Source organism: Danio aesculapii, chromosome 22, assembly GCF_903798145.1.
Source record: "Danio aesculapii chromosome 22, fDanAes4.1, whole genome shotgun sequence".
Classification (NCBI taxonomy): domain Eukaryota; kingdom Metazoa; phylum Chordata; class Actinopteri; order Cypriniformes; family Danionidae; genus Danio; species Danio aesculapii.
Window position 1 is genome coordinate 6,827,763 of NC_079456.1, and position 10,865 is coordinate 6,838,627.

Consider the following 10,865-nt stretch of genomic DNA (forward strand, 5'->3'; position numbering starts at 1 on the left):
TTTACATAAAAACGTCACGCTGCTTTGGACAATAAACTGCAGAACAAGAATATGGAGTTCAACCAGTATTTCAAATTAAAAACATGTTTCGAGCTAGCCATAGCTTCCAAAATATTGAACCGTAAAACTCGCTCACCTCTATTCTGAAGACAACAGTGCTGGATAAATCTTCCTGAGGCGTTGATTCTGGACTGCTTTAATGATATTTTATGCAGTAGGGTGTTCTGTGTGTTTACTGGTGCTTAATTACCAATAAAAACCTAAAATTTTGAGTTCCTACATAAATTTTGGGAGTTTTTTTTATCTGTTTTATAGTTGTTGGATTGAGCGGAAGTACAACTTTAGTCTGCAAGATGCGCGTGAACGGAGTTAGTTATAACCGGAGGTCGGAGGGTGAACGTGATGTCAAGCGAAAATGGCGGCATACAGCGAGACAATCACAATCAACGAGAATAAATTATACCTGTAACCGGAGATTGTTTTACTATGGTAGATTAGACTCATCATTTGAAACTGTAACGGCTAACTTGGATCACGTGTGTGGCACTCAGCCAATAATATTTGCCTCCATCCCTCCTTTTATTCATGCATTTTAAATGCTTTATTTAGTCACGAATCAACATGCAAAGTAACAACAACAGCAAATAAATAAATGAAAAATATATATAAAAATACAAATAGAATTTTTATTGTAGCCTATATAAAATATAAAGATCATTTTAAAGGATTTTGACCATCGACATTTTGATGTGATACTTACAAAGCATAATTTAAGCAAATTAAAAAGAAAATGTTTTATCCTCCAACAGTTCTTCCTATTTTGTTTTAAATCTATTAATCTGTCTACCAAGACACATCACAGCATCTACATCACTGGTGCTTTGAAGTGCTTTCATTTGTAAGTCGCTTTGAATAAAAAATTTTGGTAAATAAATAAGTGTATATGTACTGCATTACTAGAGCGCCATCTTGTGTCCAAACCAGGAATAAATTCAAGTTTCATATCAAAGGCATATTCAGATGATCCATTGGCTGATTGTCACTCAGTGTAGGATTATCTAAAAAAAAATTACAGTGCAATCAAACAAACAGTCATTTGGTTTGTTAAATCTATCAAATAGTAGTTTACTAATTACTTAAATGCAAATATACAGTTAAATTAACTCGCACCATGTCAATCAAAATCACGATTATTTCGGTGAAATATCTGAGCTACTCACCAGAGACCTTAATATTGAATCTCCTCTCTGAGACTTTTCCACTTCTGATCATTTGTAAATCATAATATCCAGCGTCTGTTTCTCTGATGTTTTTGATAGTCAGAGATCCAGTCTGATCATCCAGCTCCAGTCTGTTTCTGAACATCCCTTCAGCGCCGTCAAATGTCTCTCTGGTACCTCCAGTGATTTTAGCAATGACAGTGACTCCAAGTATCCACAGTGTAGATGCATATATGTTGGTCGTTGGTTCTGACGCGTTTGTTGCTTAAACGGGTTAATAATAAAGTGAAACGTCCATACCTTTGCAAATAAAGTTGGATAGTCCAATCCATTTATTGTCCATTTTGTCAAAATTTAAAAAAAGTAAACATCAAAACAAATATAAACCCGTTCTCACAGCCATGACGGTCAAAAAGTTTGTTTGACCTTCTTCTACACCTCAGCTCCACGTGAGGAGAGCATAAATACCATTTACAGCCTCTAGTGGCGTGAAATAAAATTGCAACCCATAAATGGCTCCAACACACCAGCCCCTGATTGTTTATGAATAAGAGTAAGATAAACAATTAAATTAACATTTCTATAAGGAGCCATGAGTCTAAAAAAGAAAACACATTACATTTTCTATATTTCCCTTTAAACACAACCTTACATTTTAAATTATCAACCAAACAACATAACAAGCAACTCTGCTTATGTATTCATGATTTCTTCAAAGCTTTATGTTTCTAATAAAAGACACAATTTTGTTACTGGTCTGGTTATAACATTCGTTTTAGTTTGGATTTTAGCAGATCTAACTAAACCCTTTTGATCTGGAAATGTTTCGAGCACCTTTCCAAGCAACCAAGAATTGCGAGGAGCTACATTGTCTGCAATAAGAACAATGTCACCTGGTTGAAAATTACGTTTCTCCATGGTCCATTTTTGTCGTTCTTGGAGTAGAGGTAAGTACTCTTTTATCCACCTCTTCCAAAAGAGGTCAAAGAGATATTGCACCTGCCTCCATCTCCTTCTTGCATACTGGTCCTTTTCATTAAACAGTCCAGGAGGAAGAATTGGTGTTCTTCTCATGGTAAGTAGATGGTTTGGTGTAAGTGGCTCTAAATCATTTGGATCATCAGATGATGAGTGAGAGGTCGATCATTTAGGATAGCTTCAATTTCACAAGGAAAGGTATGTAATCCTTCATCATCCAATGTTTGTTGATGTAGAACGGAAGACAATACCTTTCTTACCATTCTTATGATACGCTCCCATGTACCTCCGTAGTGTGAAGCCGCTGGTGGATTGAAACTCCATTTGATGTCTTTGTATGCCATAGTTTTCTGAATCTTGTTTTGATTCAAGTCTGCGAGGGCCTTTCTCAGTTCTCCTTCTGAGCCAATGAAATTGGTTCCATTATCAGATCTTAAATGAGACACTTGCCTCTTCTACAAATAAACCTACGAAGTGCATTAATGCAAGAGTCAGTGTCTAGAGAATAGGCGACCTGCAAATGGACTGCCCTACTGGCCATACAGGTAAAGATTACACCATAACGTTTTACAAGAGAGCGACCTCTTCTTACTTCAACCGGACCAAAGTAATCCACTCCTGTATTCGTAAATAGAGGAAGATCTACAGTTAATCTTTCCCCAGGATGATCTGCCATCATTTGCTCACCTAATTTTGCTTTCTGTCGCCTGCAAAAGACACAACTTGAAAGGATTTTTCTGGCAGCTGAATTGGCATGGGTGATCCAGTACTTCCTTCTTAATGTAGAAAGAATATGGTTCCTTCCACCATGACCAATTTGCTCATGGATGTTCTTAAGGATAAGCTTTGAAACATGCTGGTCTTTAGAGAGAATTACAGGATGTTTTATTTCTTCTGGCATTGCAATCTTACAAAGCCGACCACCAACTCTCAACAGTCCATCTTGTAGAACAGGGTTCAGCTTGTAAATAGCACTAGCCTTTCTGATTTTAGATCTTCCAGATTCCAACGAAGCAATTTCCTTGCTGAATTTCTCTCATTGACAGAATTGAATGACAGCTTTCTCTGCCTTTAAAAGATCATCTGAAGTCAAACATTGACCTGAAGTTTTAATTTTTTGTCTTTTGCGTTTCACATTTCTCAGGTCATCTGATGGTATGCTTGCCTGCTTTCTTTGGCAGCTTAGTTCCCGCAAAATGTCCTTTAGTCTCAGCAGCCAAGCTACTGACACTTTGAGTCGTCTCCAATCAGAAAAGTATGCGATTAGTGTATGAGTGGGATTGCTGACATCTTCTACAGCTGCAAGATTTGTTTTGAGCTCCCTTTTAACTTCTGGATCATCAATTCAATTCAATTCACCTTTATTTGTATAGCGCTTATACAATGTAGACTGTGTCAAAGCAGCTTCACATAAAGGTCACAGTAAATAGGAACAGTGTAGTTCAGTTTGTAGTGTTTAAGTTCAGTTCAGTTGAGCTCAGTTCAGTGTGGTTTAATAATCACTGAGAGTCCAAATATTGAAGGGCAAATCCAACAATGCGCAGCTCTACAGCTCCCGAACCATGCAAGCCAGTGGTGACAGCGGAGAGGGAAAAAAAACTTCACTAATGGCGGAAGTGAAGAAAAAAACCTTGAGAGAAACCAGGCTCAGTTGGGCACGACCATTTTAATTTCTCCGCTGGCCAAACGTCTTGTGCAGAGCTGCAGTCTCAGTGGCGGAGGCTGGAAGCTGGCCTCAGCGAAGACTCGTCTGTCTCTGGAGCGTCACAGGAATCAGTCTCATATTCTCCACTCTTCCATGACCATCACAGTAGCTGCTCAGGATTCGGCCCGGTCCAGGATATGGAAACCTTGGGATCATCTCGTCGTTGGTCTTGGATCGAATCAGTGACTCTGCATAGTCTGAGGGCCTCGGGAAGAGTATCCCCAGGTGGAAATGGAGAATAAAGAAAATAATTAGCGTAGCTGATGTTCACAGTGTATATCAACAAGATGCATAACCTGTGTGAAAGCCCCCTAAGTGGTGCACTAAGTGTATGCTTTACTGAACAGATAGGTCTTTAATCTAGTTTTGAATTGGGAGAGTGTGTCTGAGCCTCGGACGTTATCAGGAAGGCTATTCCAGAGTTTAGGAGCTATAAATGAGAAGGCTTGACCTCTTTACTCGACTTTGCTATTCTAGGTACTACCAGAAGCCCTAAGTTTTGAGACCTTAAAAAGCGAGTTGGATTGTAGCGAGACAGAAGATTGGTTAGATAAACAGGAGCTAGATTATTTAAAGCTTTATATGTAAGAAGCAATATTTTAAATTCAATACGAAACTTAACAGGCAGCCAGTGTAAGGAGGATAAAATTGGTGTGATGTGATCAAATTTTCTAGACCTGGTAAGAACTCTGGCAGCTGCATTTTGTACTAATTGAAGTTTGTTAATAGAGGATGCTGGGCAGCCAGCAAACAGTGCATTACAGTAGTCCAGCCTAGAAGTCATAAAAGCATGGACTAGCTTTTCTGCATCTGAGATGGATAGCATACTTCGTAACTTAGCGATATTTCTCAGGTGAAAGAAAGCAGTTTTTGTGACATGGGATATATGATTTTTAAAAGTTAAATTGCTGTCTAATATGACACCCAGATCTTTTATAGTAGAGCTAACGCTAACTTTGTATCCCTCTAATTGTAGGTCGAGTTGTGAGATCTGCTGTGTACAGGATTTAGGCCCAATAAGTAATAATTCTGTTTTGTCTGAGTTTAAGAGAAGATAATTGTTGGTCATCCAGTCTTTAACATCTTTAATACACTCAGTTAGCTTGGACAGATTAGACGTCTCGTCAGGTTTATTTGAAATATATAATTGAGTATCATCTGCATAGCAGTGAAAGCTGATCCCATGTCTTCTAATAATGTCTCCCAGGGGTAGCATGTACAGTATATTGTAAACAGCAAAGGGCCTAAAACTGATCCTTGAGGCACCCCGTATTTTACTGGGCTGATTTGTGAAGGCTGTCCATTAATATTCACAAACTGGTAACTGGTAACAAACTGGTAAACCATTGTAGGGCCTGTCCATGGACATCATCACTATCATCAGAGATGTCCATCTCAATGCTGTTATCTAACCATTCATCTTTCATTTTCCACAGAAACTCTGGGCCATTTAACCACCTCTTATTGGTTATGAGCTTCTGAACGGTCATTCCTCTAGATACATCATCAGCTGGATTAAGAGAAGTGTGGATGTACTTCCACTGGGTAACCTCTGAAGCTTCTCTGATAACAGAAACTCTGTTTGCCACAAAGGTACGAAACCCTTTGTTCTCATTTTTAAGGTATTTCAGCACAGATGTGCTATCAGTCCAAAAACATGATTCCATTAAATCTAGCTGGATCTCCCTTCTGAGCATTTTATCAATGCGAGCAGCTAGAACAGCAGCAGTTAGCTCTAGTCGAGGGATTGTGACTGGTTTATGAGGTGTCACTCTAGACTCTAGACACTCTAGAAAGGAGACATGTGTGGCATTATCACTATTCCGTAGTCTAAGATAAGTCACAGAGCCATATCCCTTTTCAGTGGCATCTGAAAAGTGGTGTAGCTGACCTTGAATTGGTTCTCCAAAACGATGTGGCTTCAAACATCGATCAACCTTAAAGGCACTCAGATAATTCAGACTGGTAATCCATTTGGTCCATTGCTGGTCAAGAGCTGGTGGAATCTCATCATCCCAGCTATAGTTTGTCCTGCATATTGAGCTTGACTGGAAGTATCATTGGTGACAAGTATCCCAAATGATCATAGATTGAACTGATCACCGACAAAATTCCTAGTCTGCTGTGCATTCGTTCTTTGCAGGCAGTCTTGAAACTGAACGTGTCTGTCTGCACACACCATTGGAGACCTAGAACTCTTTCTACTGGTAAGTGATCACAGTCCAAGTTAAGCTCAACAAGACTTTTGGGTCTATCTTGTTCTGGAATGGATTGCAAAACCTTACGACTGTTGCTGACCCATTGTGTGAGATGGAACCCACCTTTATGATAGAGCGCAGAAAGATCCTTGGCTATCTGGATTGCCTCTTCCTCAGATGCTAGACTCTTCAAACAGTCATCCATATAGAAATTCTTATAGACTGTGTTAATCACCTCTGAATCAAAACTGTTTTGATAATCTTCTGCGTTCGCTCTTAGAGCATAGCATGCACAGCTAGGTGAAGAAACTGCTCCAAATAGTTGGACAGTCATTCGAAGTTCAATGATGTCTTGTGTTACATCACCATTAGGCCACCACAGAAAATGAAGTCTTTATCCTCATCAGTAACTTTTACTTGGTAAAACATTGCCCGAACGTCAGTCATAAAGACAATTGGTTCCCGCCTAAACCTTAAAAGAACTCCAATTAATGAGCTAGTTAAGTTAGGGCCCTGCAGTAACTGACTGTTTAAAGAAGTTCCTTTGAATTCTGCTCCACAGTCAAAAACAACCCGCAACTTTTCCTTACGGGGGTGGTACACTCCATGATGGGGAATGTACCAAACCTTTCCATCATCTTGCTTATGCTCTTGTTTTGGTACTTCTTTAGCATAACCCTGGTCAACCATGTTATTGATAAAGTCTGTATATTTCTGCTGAAATTCCTTGTTTCTTTCAAATTTTTGATTACAAGCTGTGTACATACAAGTGCATTGTTTACAGTCGGTGTAGTTGTTTCTATAGGGAGACTGCCATCAGTGTTAACAGCAGTATCAGCTTTCTGTTTGAAGTGTATGTGCATAACAGTAGGATGTCTTTGATGGCATGTTTTGCAAATTAAACGTTTTGCACAATGCTTACTGTGATGTCCAGTGTACAGGCAGCCAAAGCAAACCACCTTTTCCTTTAAAAAGCTCACCTTTTCCCTGTGCTTTGTCTTCTCAAACTGTTTACATTGTTCCAAACAGTGATTTTAAGAACAAAACAGACAAGTGACAGGATTACTCACTCTGGCTTTGAACTGGCAGTTAGAATCTTTAGTCTTTACCTTTGATTCCTTGGCTGTGTGTCCATCAACATCAGTAATACTGGTGGCAAAGCTGTTACCTTTAAATTTAGACTTAGATATAAATTGTGGACTACGTTTGTCCACCTCCTTCGGCCTACTGATCATTGCTTTGTCCACATTCTGAATGCATCCAAATATTGGATCAGAAAGTATTTTAACCTGTCGCTCAATAAATGAGACAAGATCATTAAAGGATGCTCTGCGATCACGATGATCTAGAAGATCATATGCTGCAGTTCTCCATTTCTTTTTTAGCTTAAATGGAAGCTTTGAAACCACGGTTCTCATATTGGCTGGCATATCGAGTTCTTGTAAGTACTGTACCTCTGACATTGCAATACAGCAACCTCATTGAAAAACAGCATAATCTTGAAGAGCTGTAATGTCTTCTCCTTTGACTGCTGGCCACTGAAGCACCTTTTCCATGTAGGCAGCAGATACAAGATGATCATTTGCAAAATGCTCCTTAAGCATAGCTATAGCTGCTTGATAACCCCTTTCAGGCCTCATGTTCATTCAGCTACGAACAATTTCCTTTGGACGTCCCTTTGTATATTGCTATCTCCTTCGCTTTTTGTTTTGTCTTCAACACAATACTGGAAAGTTTTCATAAATGAATTAAATTGTAAAGGATTTCCTTCAAATATTGGAATTTCACGTGGAGGAAGGGAGCTAGCCGTTTGCTGCTGAATTAACAACTCTGTCATTTGTTGTTGTTTTTTTAAGCACACTTACTACTGCATGCGATTGATCCACAGCATTTGAAGAAGCCTGATGTCCTATGGTGGGTCCATTTGGCTGTCTACTCTGTGTTGCAACCCCTTTGTGCACTGGAACAGAAGTTTGAGCATGTGGCTGCTGCACACTTTGATGTTGGTGATAATGATAGACCATCATAGTTGTAAGTAGTGGCCACAGTTGATTTAACAGGAAGGTGAACTGAAGCTGCTGCTTTTGGCTTTGCTCCTTTGGTAAGATATGATTCCATCCCATCGGACACCATACTTTCACTGATTTGATGCTCAAATGTTTTGAGAACTGATAACTTTGCAGTAGAAGCTGCTATCTCAGCATCAAGATGCAATTGCTTCCTTTGCTTCCTCAATTTTTCCACTTGCTTCTCAATAACATGTCTTTTAAAGATTCTGCACGAGCAACAAAAGCAGCTCTTTCAGCCTCTGCCTGAATGCATGCTTGTTGGACAGATGACTTGGATTTAGAGCTGGATCTACTATGTCGACTCGACCTGCTACTGCTCACCCGGGTTTCAACATTGGAAACACTATTGTTGGTGTTGTGAATTCTTCCCCTTTAAATGTAGGACTTACGTAAAGGGCGTAAGGACTTACGTAAAAGACGTAGGGCAATGCCTACATTATAGAAGTTTTCAGCGTAACTGCGTATTCACTAAGTAAGTCAGCAGCACGTCAGTCAGACCGCGTGCGCTTGCTCGGGGACTGCATTATGTACAAGAGAAAGTAGTTGACAAAGTAAGTTTCTCTCTTGTATCTGATTGATGACTTTATAATAATCAATGTACATAAGGTCAGTAATTGATATTGTGGTGATGTTCCTAATGTTTAGCGATCGCTGGATGTAATTTGATCCTTAACGAGCGGCTTAGATGCATCACTCACGTTTACAGTCTCATTATATTAATATGTGTAATGGTTCATGTTGATAATAGTCATCTGTGATCACTATCACTAATGTCTGTGTTAAGGATAATTTTAGTTAATTATATAACTTTTATTTCATTACTTAGTACTATTCATTACACTCTGTGTACTGTTGTTATGCATATATATTTTTTCAGTCTATATCATTTGTCAGTACACTGTACTAGTTGTTTACTATGTCGATTGTGATATGCGGAATCATTGGATATACTTTGTAATTATTTGTTGTTACTCATTTTCAGAAACTACCTCAAATACACTGACAAGTGTATATGGTTAAATCTTGTTCAATAAATGGTCAAACTGGATATGATGACTCCTACTCTCTGACAAGAGTACTGCAGCGGTTAATAACGATTCACTAGCATTTAGTGGGGCCAATAGTGGGGCCAAAGTCCAATAGTTGGGATTTATTTCACTATCAGCACACTGCATTTCAAGTTGACGCTGGTCCATCCATTTATTCACAACAGCACAAAATTCTTCAACCCACAGTAATTTATAGAGGTAAAGTTGGTTTTATATTCGGATATTCAGACTTTACCCTTAATAATAAAACTTCATAAAAGTTTTCTTTGCAAATTGTAAATAGGGAAATCATATATGCAGCAAATGACTATCAAAAGTACAGCGTTGTTCACAGTAAATTAGATAGTGTTAATGTTGTTTAGAAGTCATACTTGCATGTTAATTCCGATTGAATATTTAAGATAACATGGTAAACAATATAGAGACTTCTAAATGAACGAATGTGCGAATATAAAACCAACTTTACCTCTATCAGTAATTTTGCTTTAAACCATGTTTCATGTTTCTCTCTTTCTTCAATGGGTAATAAAACCAATAAAGACTCATGTGCTTCCCTTGCCTCTTTGAATTGAGATTGAAATGTTTCAAATGTGCTTTTAACCTGCCTTTCATTGTCTGTGTTAGTCATAAGATCATTCATTCTTTTAAGATTTGCAGTTTTTCAAATTTAGATTTTTTAAGATTTTGCAACATATCAACTTTATGCAAAATCCCTTTTTTAGTAAGCTTTACCTCACGTTTTTGAACCGATTGGTCATGTTTACCATTACCCTCTACAACCTGTGTTTGATCCTCATCAGGATCTGTCAAGTTAGAAACACCAGTTTCACTTTTATCAGCCATTTGAACCGTAAAAAAATTCACTGATTATTTACATCATATACACAGCACGTACTTGACACAAACTCATTGTAAACACTGACAAATAAACCACAACAAACAAACACACCCTTTTTTTTACTGTGTGCGCACACCCTTTTTTTCTTTTAAATGGCCATGTAAATGTCAAGTCAGTTTGATGGTAGCTCGAGCTTTAAACATGTCACATCTCATACCTTCATAATCCAATGCTTGTGTAGAACAGGACTGAAGAAACAATGGAGTCCTCGTGCGCTGCTCCTTAGCCAAACGCGTAGCTCCTTCGTTGCTTCACCAGTTGGACAAACACAGCGGTAATGCACATATAATAAAGTGAAATGTCCATACCTTTGCAAATAAAGTTGGATATTCCAATCCATTTATTGTCCATTTTGTCAAAATTAAAAAAGTAAACATCAAAACAAATATAAGCCCGTTCTCACAGCCATGACGGTCAAAAAGTTTGTTTGACCTTCTTCTACACCCCTCAGCTCCTCAGGAGAGCATAAATACCATATACTGTACACCCTCTAGTGGCGTGAAAGAAAATTGTGACTATTTAGATCAGATTTTCTTTATTATAGTAGCCGGTTTCTTAATCGGTGTAAATAATATCTGGCTGTTTAAATTACTTTTGCATCACAAAAGCATGTTTATGTTGGTAAAGATAACTGCAACTTTTGTGAAGCACTAAATTACTGTCATATTAGCGGTCAAAAGATGTTCATGACTGCATAAATGTATTATTGCTTTAAAAAAAAGTCGCATATTGTGGATGTCCATTATCA